The sequence below is a fragment of the Adiantum capillus-veneris genome, chromosome 16 (genome assembly GCF_014529385.1).
Source record: "Adiantum capillus-veneris isolate H3 chromosome 16, ASM1452938v2, whole genome shotgun sequence".
Lineage (NCBI taxonomy): Eukaryota > Viridiplantae > Streptophyta > Polypodiopsida > Polypodiales > Pteridaceae > Adiantum > Adiantum capillus-veneris.
In genome coordinates, this window is record NC_140946.1 from 49835920 (window position 1) to 49846833 (window position 10914).

Consider the following 10914-nt stretch of genomic DNA (forward strand, 5'->3'; position numbering starts at 1 on the left):
AGTAACCTCGTTTATTTCTAGATCCAAAATCCTTGAGCTTTTGTAAATAAATTCCTCTACAAAATAGTCCCACTGTGTGGGATATGCTTCTGCCAGTTCTTGAACCTGCCTTTTAAAATCTGAGTTTACAACCTCTTCAAAAGCTGCATTCATCCGATTGTCTGGAATATTTTGACTCTTCATCTCGGCTTCATAACATGCAATAAAACCATCTGGATCATATCCTAAAAATTATGATATTGCTCCCTTATAGCATCAAGTGCTAGCTCTAGAGCATCATCAATCTACTTTTTTATTTCCATGGCTTATTCTTCCTACAGATATCCCTGAACTAATTCCAGCATTTTTGGCAAATCTGCAACTGCTAGATTTTTATCAAATCGATTGGAGCTAAAATTGTCAATAAACTGCTTCAATTGTTTTGGCATTCCCATCTTTATCTCCCACCCTGGCTTGTTTCACGTCCGGTTCACCAAAGATGTCGGGGGATATGTGTTCAAAACGTGAGCCGGGAAGGCACCGAGCCTCGTGGGAGATGGCTCTGCCAATCACCGCAGTCTTCAATTGATCAATTCAAGCTTTAGTACAATGTAATCGGTAGCCAAGGCGGGCTATTAGCACTGTTACCATATACATGTGGTAGTAATGTGTGTGAACACACTAGGACCGCCAGGGCATTTTTTCCCTCTTTAGGAGGTTTTTTCCCCCGGGCATTGTATATACGCCCATCACTCTAGGGCTATCTATCATTCTATTTCACACTAAGTAACACACTCTCTATTGTGTGCCTTGAGCTTCCTTCGTCTTCTCCAAGCTGTGTGTGTTTCTCTACAACCCTAATTCCAACAATTGGTATCAGAGCAGGTCACGTCCTCCCGAGATTAGTCGCCAAATGAGTGTTCGTAGGTCACAGGTCGCCAGCTGCTCAGAATTTTGATTTGGGCTCATTTTGGCCTCCGTTTCCACTACAGGCAATACTGCACATGCTATTTTGTCATTTTGTGCAGAATTTCTGTCAAGGCCGTTTTCTGCATAACAGGTGCCTTATAGTCTTCTACGGTTTGTGCTATATAGCACAGGTTGTTCCTGCTCCGTTTCTCCTATTTTCGGGCAGTTTTCACATCAGGTGCAGCATTTACCATGGCTGACAACAACAACACAGATGTGTTCAAGATGTTTGTTGCTGAGGACAGGTTGGATGGGGACAACTACCCTATGTGGGCTTATATGATGCAACATGTTCTTGTGTCAAAGGGTGTCTGGAACATTGTGCAGGGCATTGATGTACGTCCTGGTTCTGAGGATGTAGGCGATGTTGAGGATGTTGCAGGTCTTGCTGCAAGGATTGCAGCTGTTAGAGTTGTTTTGCCTACGACAAAACAAGCTCGTTGGGATGTTAAGGATGCGCAGGCTCACGCATTGATTGCGTTGTCTGTGAAGCGCACCATTGTTCCTCACATCTGTTCAGCAAAATCTGCAAAACAGGCTTGGGATATTTTAGCAGGTATTTATGCAAGCCGCAATGAGGCTAAAATTGCTTTGCTGCGTAAAGAGCTGGAGTCGAAGATTATGCATGAGGAAGATGATATGGACACGTTCCTTACTAGTGTCAAGGATATCAATGAGCGGCTTATTTCTGCAGGTGAAGTCATTTCAGATAGTTCCCTTGTGCAGACTGTTCTTGATGCCTTACCAGATTCCTACCAGACTTTTGCTAGTACTTGGAGACTTATGACCCAAGGAAATCCTGAAGTTGTCAAGTTTGATGCATTATGCACATTGCTGTTGCAAGAGTCACTTTCTAGAAAAAATAGGACTAGGCAGCGTGCAGTTCAACAGCTTTTATTTCTTCTCAAAGAAAGGGTGGTAACAGTAATGCAGCCACTTCTTATGGTTCTGCTGACGAGTGGCAAAAAATTCTGTTCCTAATGCTTCTGCTGGCCGACTTCGTCTGGAAATTCTGGTGATAAGGGCAAAAAGAAGATGCGTTGCCATTATTGTAAAGCCAATGATCACTTGATCAAGTCGTGTCCTAAGTTGAAGGCCAAAGAGGCTAAGAAGAAAGAGGGTGGTTCCACTGCAAATGCTGGTTCCACTACAAATGCAGCCATTGTTAAGTCTTCTGTGAAAGGAGACTGTAATGCTGATGTTGATGCAGAATGGGCTTTTAGCGCAGAGTGCACTTACAATCCTGCTGTCCATGATGCATGCTTGTCAGTTGCTGCAGATTCACATGTGTGGTATTTTGACAGTGGTGCTACAAAGCACATTACCTCACATTGTGAATTGTTTACCTCTCTCGAGTCAGTCCCTCATGGGAATTCAGTCACTTGTGCCAACAATGCCTCTTATCCAGTTCAAGGAGTTGGAAAGATTGTGCTCACTGCTGCTAATGGCAGTTCCTTCACACTTGTTGATGCACTTTATGTACCAGGGATCAAGAAGAATCTCTTGTCTGTATCCGCATTTGCTAGACTTGGACTTGTAGTCAAATTTGTGGATGACAGATGTACAGTTCATGATCTCAGTTTTGGTGATAAAATTGTTGCATCTGGCCTTTTGTGCCATGGGCTGTATAAGCTCACTTTGTATGACAAGTGTGGACAAAATTTTGCAAATGCTGTTGTAGATTCAAGGGCTATTTCAGATGCAAAACTTTGGCATGCACGTTTTGGTCATTTGAGTTTTGCCAGTTTGCTGCGTTTGCAAAAATCTGATATGGTTGCTTCTTTGCCGCCTCTTGAAGCACCTGTCAAACATGTTTGTGAAGGCTATATTTTGGGTAAGATGCAGCGTTCTAAATTTCCAAAGGATGGTTCAATTCGGGTCACATGCAGGTTGCAGCTTGTGCATAGTGATGTTTGTGGGCCCATGCAAACTCCGTCCTAGGGCAATTACTTGTACTTCGTGACTTTCATTGATGATTACTCCAGGCATGCATGGCTATTTCCGCTTAAAGCGAAGTCTGAAGTTTTTATGTGCTTCAAACAATTTCTGGCTATGGCTGAAAATGTCTCGAAATGTACTATGGGCACCCTCCGTTCCGATCGAGGGGGGGAGTATATGTCTCATGAATTTAATGCATTTCTGGCTAGTCATGGGATAAAACACCAATGTACAGTGCCTTATACACCTCAGCAAAATGTTGTTGCTGAGAGGAAAAACAGGTCACTGATGGAAATGGCACGATGTGTGGTCAAAAGTCAAGCTTTGCCGCATTCTTTTTGGCTTGAGGCCATTATGTGTGCCACTTATGTACTTAACAGGTGTCCTACGAAATCTTTGCAGTCTATTACTCCATATGAAGCATGGCATGATAGAAAGCCTTCTATTGAGCAGTTGCGTGTTTTTGGATGTTTGGCATATGCTTTGGTTCCACAAGTGCAGCGCAGAAAATAGGATGATAAGGCTGTCAAATGTATTTCTGTTGGTTATAGTGCTGAAAGCAAAGGTTACACGTTGTTTCATTCGCAAACAAAACGTATTTTGGTTTCACGGGATGTAGTGTTTGTGAAAGATTCTGTTCAGCCCTTGCTGTCATGTACTAGAGACAGTAATGTAAGCTCACAGGACATTTATGACACTTTGTTGCCTCTTTTCAGTGGTGGAAATATGAATGTAAGTTCCAATGAGGCAAATGTACAGCCTATGGGGGTTTCTGAAAATGTTACAGATCAGCCTATTACTGATGCAGATGTACATGATGTACTTGATGAGGAAAGGGTTGAAAATGAGCAGGCTAGAGGTATGCCAAAATGGTTGGTGCACACTTTGCGTGATAGTAAATTGGATGCACCTTTGTCTAGTCGTACTCGTTCAGGCTCTTGCCATGCATCTTATGCATCAAATTGTTATGCTTTGGCTGTGTCTAGCTTACATGATGTTGAGGAGCCTCTGACTTTTGATGAAGCACAAATTCAGAAAATTGGATGGCTGCCATGCAATCAGAATATGATGCACTTATAGAAAATGACACATGGACTTTATGTGATTTGCCTCTTGGAAAAAGTCCATTGGTACAAAGTGGGTTTACAAGTTGAAACGCAAGCCGGATGGTGAGATCGATCGCCATAAGGCTCGACTTGTTGCAAAGGGTTATGCACAGCAAAAAGGCATAGATTATGAAGAGACTTTTGCTCCCACTTGTCGTATGACTACTGTGCGTTTTCTATGTGCATTGGCAGCTCATTTTGGTTGGGATGTACATCAATCAGACATTGTTACTGCTTTCTTGAATGGTGACATATTTGAGGAAGTTTATGTAACGCAGCCTCGCGGTTTTGTCATAAAAGGAGAAGAGGACAAAGTGTGCAAATGTAACAAGGCTTTGTATGGGGTTGAAACAATCTCCTCGTGCTTGGTATGAGAAAGCTGACACTCATTTGGTCAAACAAGATTTCGTAACAGTCCAACAGAAAGCACATTGTATGTAAAGCGTGAGGGTGATGTACTTCTCACTGTGGTTCTTTATGTTGATGATTTGCTGATCACTGGACCAAATGAGAGACATATTGCTGAATTTAAGGCTGATTTGAATGCTACTTTCAAGATGAAAGATTTGGGGTTGTTGCATCATTATTTGGGTATACAGTTTAAGCAGTGTGATGGTGGTATTGCCTTGTGTCAGAAAAGTTACATAGAGACATTGCTATGTAAGTTTGGACTTGAGGATTGCAAACCTATTGCCACTCCCATGGAAACAGGTTTGAAGTTGAGTCTACATGATGCTGGTGATCCTGCTGATGTCACTCTTTACCAAACTGCTGTTGGCTGCCTCATTTATGTATGCAACACGAGGCCGAATATTCAGTTTGAAGTCTCACAAGTCAGCAGATTTATGCATAGCCCAGGGTCTAAGCATTGGAAGGCTGTCAAGAGGATTTTCCGCTACCTTAGTGGCACTTTACATCTTGGCTTGTTTTATCCCAAGGGGGGATCATTGCCGCCAGACTTACATGCTTTTTCAGACTCATATTGGGCTGGTTGTTTTGACACGCGAGTGTCCACAAGTGGTTTTTGTTTCATGCTTGGCAGCTCATTTATATCATGGTTGAGCAAGAAGCAACCTACTATGGCCACTTCGAGTTGTGAGGCTGAGTACAGGGCAGTCTTCATAGCTACGGTTGAGTGTGTATGGCTCAGACGCCTTATGGCTGATTTGGGTGTTGGACAAGACACTGCCAACACTATCTACACTGACAGTCAGAGCGCATTGGCAGTTGCGACGAACCCAGTTTTTCATGCTCGCACAAAGCACATTGAGGTGCATTACCACTATGTCAGGGAGAGGCTCTCAACAAGAGAGATCAGCTTGGCTTAGGTGCCAACACAGGACAACCTTGCAGATCTTTTCACAAAGGCATTGTCTCGTGAGAAGCTTGAAGCTTTCCGCAAAGCTTTGGGCTTACTCCCCTTTGTGGACTGATCCTGTCCTCAGGGCATGGCACTTCCCTTTACTCATGTGCCAACTCTCGTTCACCGCATCACTCCAGGGGGGATTTGTTACCATATACATGTGGTAGTGATGTGTGTGAACACACTAGGACCGCCGGGGCATTTTTTTCCCTCTTTAGGAGGTTTTTTCCCCCGTGCATTGTATATACGCCCATCACTCTAGGGCTATCTATCATTCCATTGCACACTAAGTAACACACTCTCTATTGTGTGCCTTGAGCTTCCTTCGTCTTCTCCAAGCTGTGTGTGTTTCTCTGCAACCCTAATTCCAACAAGCGCAACGCCGTCACTCAAATTGGCTGAAAATTAGGAGTTGAAGCTCCCTTTTTACATGATTAGCCGGGCCGTTAACGACACCAGACTTAAGATGATGATTAATCAACCTTTGGACTGATATCAGTGAAGAAACTTTTGGCATGCTGCTTTACGTATCTCCAACTACTCTTGGATTCTGCAAATTTTAAATTTACGTTCACCGTGTCGATCATCATGCTTCAATTATTACCAACTATTCTGCAACTTCTTGCTCTTTATGCTTTGCACTCGCTTAATTGCCGTTCTCAAGTTTTAACTTCTCCTTCTGTTCAATTGCTATTAGAAGCTTTAACCCTTGCTTGGGCGCTGCACTTGCTTGGCCTGCCTTGTGCTTTCCTCTCCAAGCTCATGCCACCTTCATGTACCATCTCCAAGATCCTCTCCTTCTCAAGCACGAGAGAGAGAGAGAGAGAGAGAGAAGAGAGAGAGAGAGAGAGAGAGAGAGAGAGAGAGAGAGAGAGAGAGAGAGAGAGAGAGAGAGAGAGATAGTGGGCTTCAAACGAGAGCAAGAGAGATAACTTTCCTTTTCTCACAAAGGACGAGAGAGAGAGCGGGAGATTGCCCTTCTCTTTGCATGCCGAGGACGAGAGAGAAAAGAGAGGGAGCTTTGCCTTGTTTTGCTAGCCAAGGATGAGGGCGAGAGAAAGAGAGGTTTGCTTCGTTCTTCTTCCCTCCCTGTTCCTTGCCCAAGCTCAAGAGAGAGAGCGTTTGTTTTGGCCCTCCTTGCATGCCCGTTAACTGCCTCTTTTTATCACCCTCACAACCCCCATCTTCCTCTCGTCATGCAATACCCCTTCTTGCTTCATGCCCTTTTTTCTTAAAATAGCTCCTTTTTCGTCCTAAGCAACAACGGAACCATCGTTGCTAGGTGTGCTTAAAATAGCTCCTTTTCCCTCCTAAGCAACGACGGCGCCGTCGTTGCTAGGCGTGAGAAAGTGTTCTTGCTTATGTGGCAGCCAATCGAACGGGCAATACGGAAAACATCGGGACTGGGTCCGAACACGAGCACCATGGCGAGCCAGAAAAATCCCGCTTCATGGTTGTGCTCATCCAAGCCTTGCACAGACCGGCGTGAGCGAATTCTCTTCTCGCTTACGCTCTCCTTGTCGCCTGCACGCCTTGCCCTCCCTTTTATTCCCATTTTCACATTCAATACTCTTCTTAATTGAGTGGGCGGCCATCCCATTTGGCTCATGGGCGGCCTTCCCTTGGTTCATGTTGGCGATCACCGCAAGGCCTCAAAGTCCAAGCGCTGGTGAGCATTTGGAGGTAGGCCCTTAATTTCTATATGCATAAAAGTGCTTGCAGCTTCCTTGCCATAGCCATATCCGTCATTTTTTGCAAGTAATGCGCTTCAAAAGAGGACCCTTTGAATTGAATCTCATTAAACATCTTATGTGCTCTCCTAAGGGCACCAAATTTTACATGTATCTCGACCAAAGCATCACCTAGCAAGACATCATTTTACTGCAGACCTCGACTAACAATATCATCGTGAATTTTGTTGTCCAACATCTCAGATAATGCCAATGTCGTCAATACGCATGTATATGTGACTATATTTACCGAAAGGTATTCCCTTGGCCATTCCCTGCACCCAATGTGCCGCGAAAGGCACTGTTTTAAATTCTTCTTGCGACTACTATCTGTGGCCCACTAACTGCGGTTGCCAAATTTGCCAAAAGTCATCTGGTACCTCATCATTGGTCGTTGTCACTGACTTCTAGCATTAATCTCTTTCAACTCCGGACTGTGATTGGCAAGCTGTAAATTCCTATAGACTTCTCAAGCTGCATAGAACGCATACAAAACCTCCTGAGGTTGTAAAATTCCCAGATGGCACACCGACCAAGGCAACCGACCTAGCACGGATCTGGCCCCCGGGGAAATTTAATCTGGTAATATCTTGGTAGTTGTAACTCAGATCATCACTGATATGAAAAGACCAACACGCTCCACAAAGTGTGCACTTCATGCTCATGTATTCACTTCATTTTTGTCCCCTCAACTGCAGTTGCCCAATCTGGTACGGATCTGCAATTGACTCAAACTTCAAACTGTCATAACTTCTTCACCGTAGCTCTAATCGACGAGCCGTAAAGACAGGCCGGTAGAGCACTTCAAGCACTACAGTTCTAGATCATAGTCTCCCATCTATGCTCACTTCAAGCATAATATTGTTTAGCATCATGAAGGCATCTGTTGGCCCTTTTAAGCTGCATCTGGCATACATTAATCATTCAAACTTGGCCTCTTGACAAGACCTGATCATTGCTAAATAATTAGGTAGACTTCAATCAAGCACAATGTGCATTCTTCTGATAATTTTTCCATCATGGAAGCAGATCTGCACGACAACACATCTCACCCCCCTGTTGCAATGTTTCCCCTCCACCCCTTACTCCCCTCAAAGTGAACAATGATGGGAACGATACTTGCAAGGTTACTGGTTTCTGCTTGCTAGGATACACTGTAATCCAGGAAGGAATTCTATCATTTGTCTCTCTCCTTCCTCTAAACGCTCGCGTGCGAACCATCTAAGTTTCAAAGCTACCTTCAAAAATAGTTGCTGAAAGGAAGCTGCTGGAGAAGGGACATGCTGAGGAACGCAGCTTGTAAATAGTAGCCAGCTTCTCCATGCTAGTGCTCTTCCCTCTCGCTTGGCGGGAATGGCAATGGCTGCCCTCTTCTGCCCTTTCTCATCAAATGCACCCTCAGTAGGTGGCTCTCTAATCTCATGGACTCCTCGTCATAGCTGCTTATCTGTTACCCTCTCCAACACACTCTTCATGTAGGTTATGTAGCTTGCACACACGCCTGGAAAACCTACACACACATTCTCTCTCTCTCTCTCTCTCTCCCCACCGGGGCATGGCTCTCACTTACAGGATTGCAGAAAGGCCGACAAACACAAGAAAGTGACCTAGAGGGAGAGAACATTGCACTACCGTTGTAGGAGGAGATCTTCGAGTGCTCAGCAGTCAGTATGAACGAGAGAGAGAGAGAGAGAGAGAGAGAGAGAGAGAGAGAGAGAGAGAGAGAGAGAGAGAGAGAGAGAGAGAGAGAGAGAGAGAGAGAGAGAGGAGAGAGAGAGAGAGAGAGAGAGAGAGAGAGAGAGAGAGAGAGAGAGAGGACCATTGGATGCGACGCCTGTGTATTAGTATAAAATAGGGAAAACTACCAAAATACCCCTCTAATTTGTAGAAATTCCCAAAATATCTTAGGGTTGGATTGTTCAAGATTTTCTAATCTTGATTCCGTTTTGATAATTAAGATCAGTTTTTTAGTGCTTAGCATGACAAATTGCCTCCCAAAAGAAGGGAGTTATGTCTACAAATAATGAAGTAATTCATCTCCAAAGCCTGCATAACCGACTGAAATTTTAGTTTTAGCATCTTGTATTTATACACAATCAGTCTTCTTATGAAAAGGGGGGATTCCTTGGTAGATGAATACTTAGAACTGCCACACTATTAGTCTAGCCCGTGCTTTCTTTTACTTTCAACCACATTTTTCACCTTAAAATGGCAGGCCTTGTGATTTTATCACTTGTTTATTTATCTTCTTAAGCTCCCATTCACACTCTCTCAACTCCGGCTTGACTTTCTCTAGAAGGCTCGGCTCGCGAGACTCCTCATGGGAGCACACACATATACAGTCACACAGAGTGTAGCCCTCTTGGGCTCTCTCTCCCCTAATCACTGCAAACGATGCCTTTTGGTATGGCTTGCAAACCCCATCACCAATTGACACCCCACCTGATGCAGTTCTTGGTTCCCATAGGGTCTTGCAAAGAAATAGTTCTCTCTCTCTCTAGCTCAATCAAGAACTCCCCATATTCCTAATGGCATTTCATGCGAGCTCTTGCCAAACCATATATGCCTCCATATAGCCACAATGGCGTGCTCTTTAAGAGCTGATCAATAGCTTTAATACTTTATTTCTTGGCTTGTCACTAGCATTTTCTATCTTTTTTTCCTACAAAACAATCCTCATGGCCAATCAACTGAGATTATCTTCATGTAGTAGATAAAATAGAAAACACTAGCAACCATTTGAAGTGAAAAATGCTAATGTATCAGCGCTCCCTGGACTCAAAGAAAACTCCAATATGAAGCATTGCAAGAACCAAGAGAGGGCTAATAATGAAGTCAGCAATAAAGACAGGCACATTCAAATCCATCTTCTTGGACACAAGAAGATGGAAACAACGAGGAGACTCTGCACAAATGAAAAATTTCCTTGACAATTGAAGTCCAAAACACGCATCAAGGAAACCATATGAGATATGAAGCAGTCAAGGAAGGGGGGAGCGTCATCAAAGATAAAGCACTTTTTAGATTAAGAACAACCTTGAAGACAAAGCTGAAGACAACCAAATTGACAAAACTGCACAGGGTCGTGTCAAGGGACGACATGGGCTAGGAAGGGGGAAATGTTAGCGGATTGACCAAACAGCATCCACCTAGCTGGACATGTGGTGAAGGCAAAGTGTGTCTACCCTAGCAAAGGGCATAAGAAGTAATGTGTATGCTTATAGATGCATGGAAGAGGGCTAGAGAAGATGGGAAGAGCCTGGGAAGGCAAGTGACAACAAAAATGTATGCTTTATGTGGTTTTTTAAGACCATATGGACTCCAAGATGGTCCAGACTGGGTAGCAGATGAAGGGTGATCAAAGGACTGGTTTTTGGTCTAGATATTTAGAGCCTAGATAGCTAAAGGAACAGGTCTAGACAACTCATCAAACGGAGCTACAGGGTGAAAGATATGGCTATTCAAAGTTGGAGTGCATTGGAGATCTGAGACGCATAGGCTAGGTGTTGCCAGGTGGTCGAAGCCAGTTTCAACAGATGGGTGTGTAGTACTTGGTTTATGGAGCCTATTGGTCTTTTCAAATCGAGGACATGAGTTTTGGATGTCAAGTTATTAGTAGTCGAAGTTTTGTTGAGGGCCAGGTTTGTGCCGGGTTGGTCACCTCAATCGCTTGCATTTTGAGAATTTTGGGGGTTTTCTAAGTTTTTAATGCAAAGTACACGACATATGAAGGCTATAGAAAGTGACAGCTTGTCGAATGGATGTCTGGATAGTGAATTATTGAGAAATGAAGTTTGGGCTAGGCGACGGTGAGGAGAGGCAAATGATT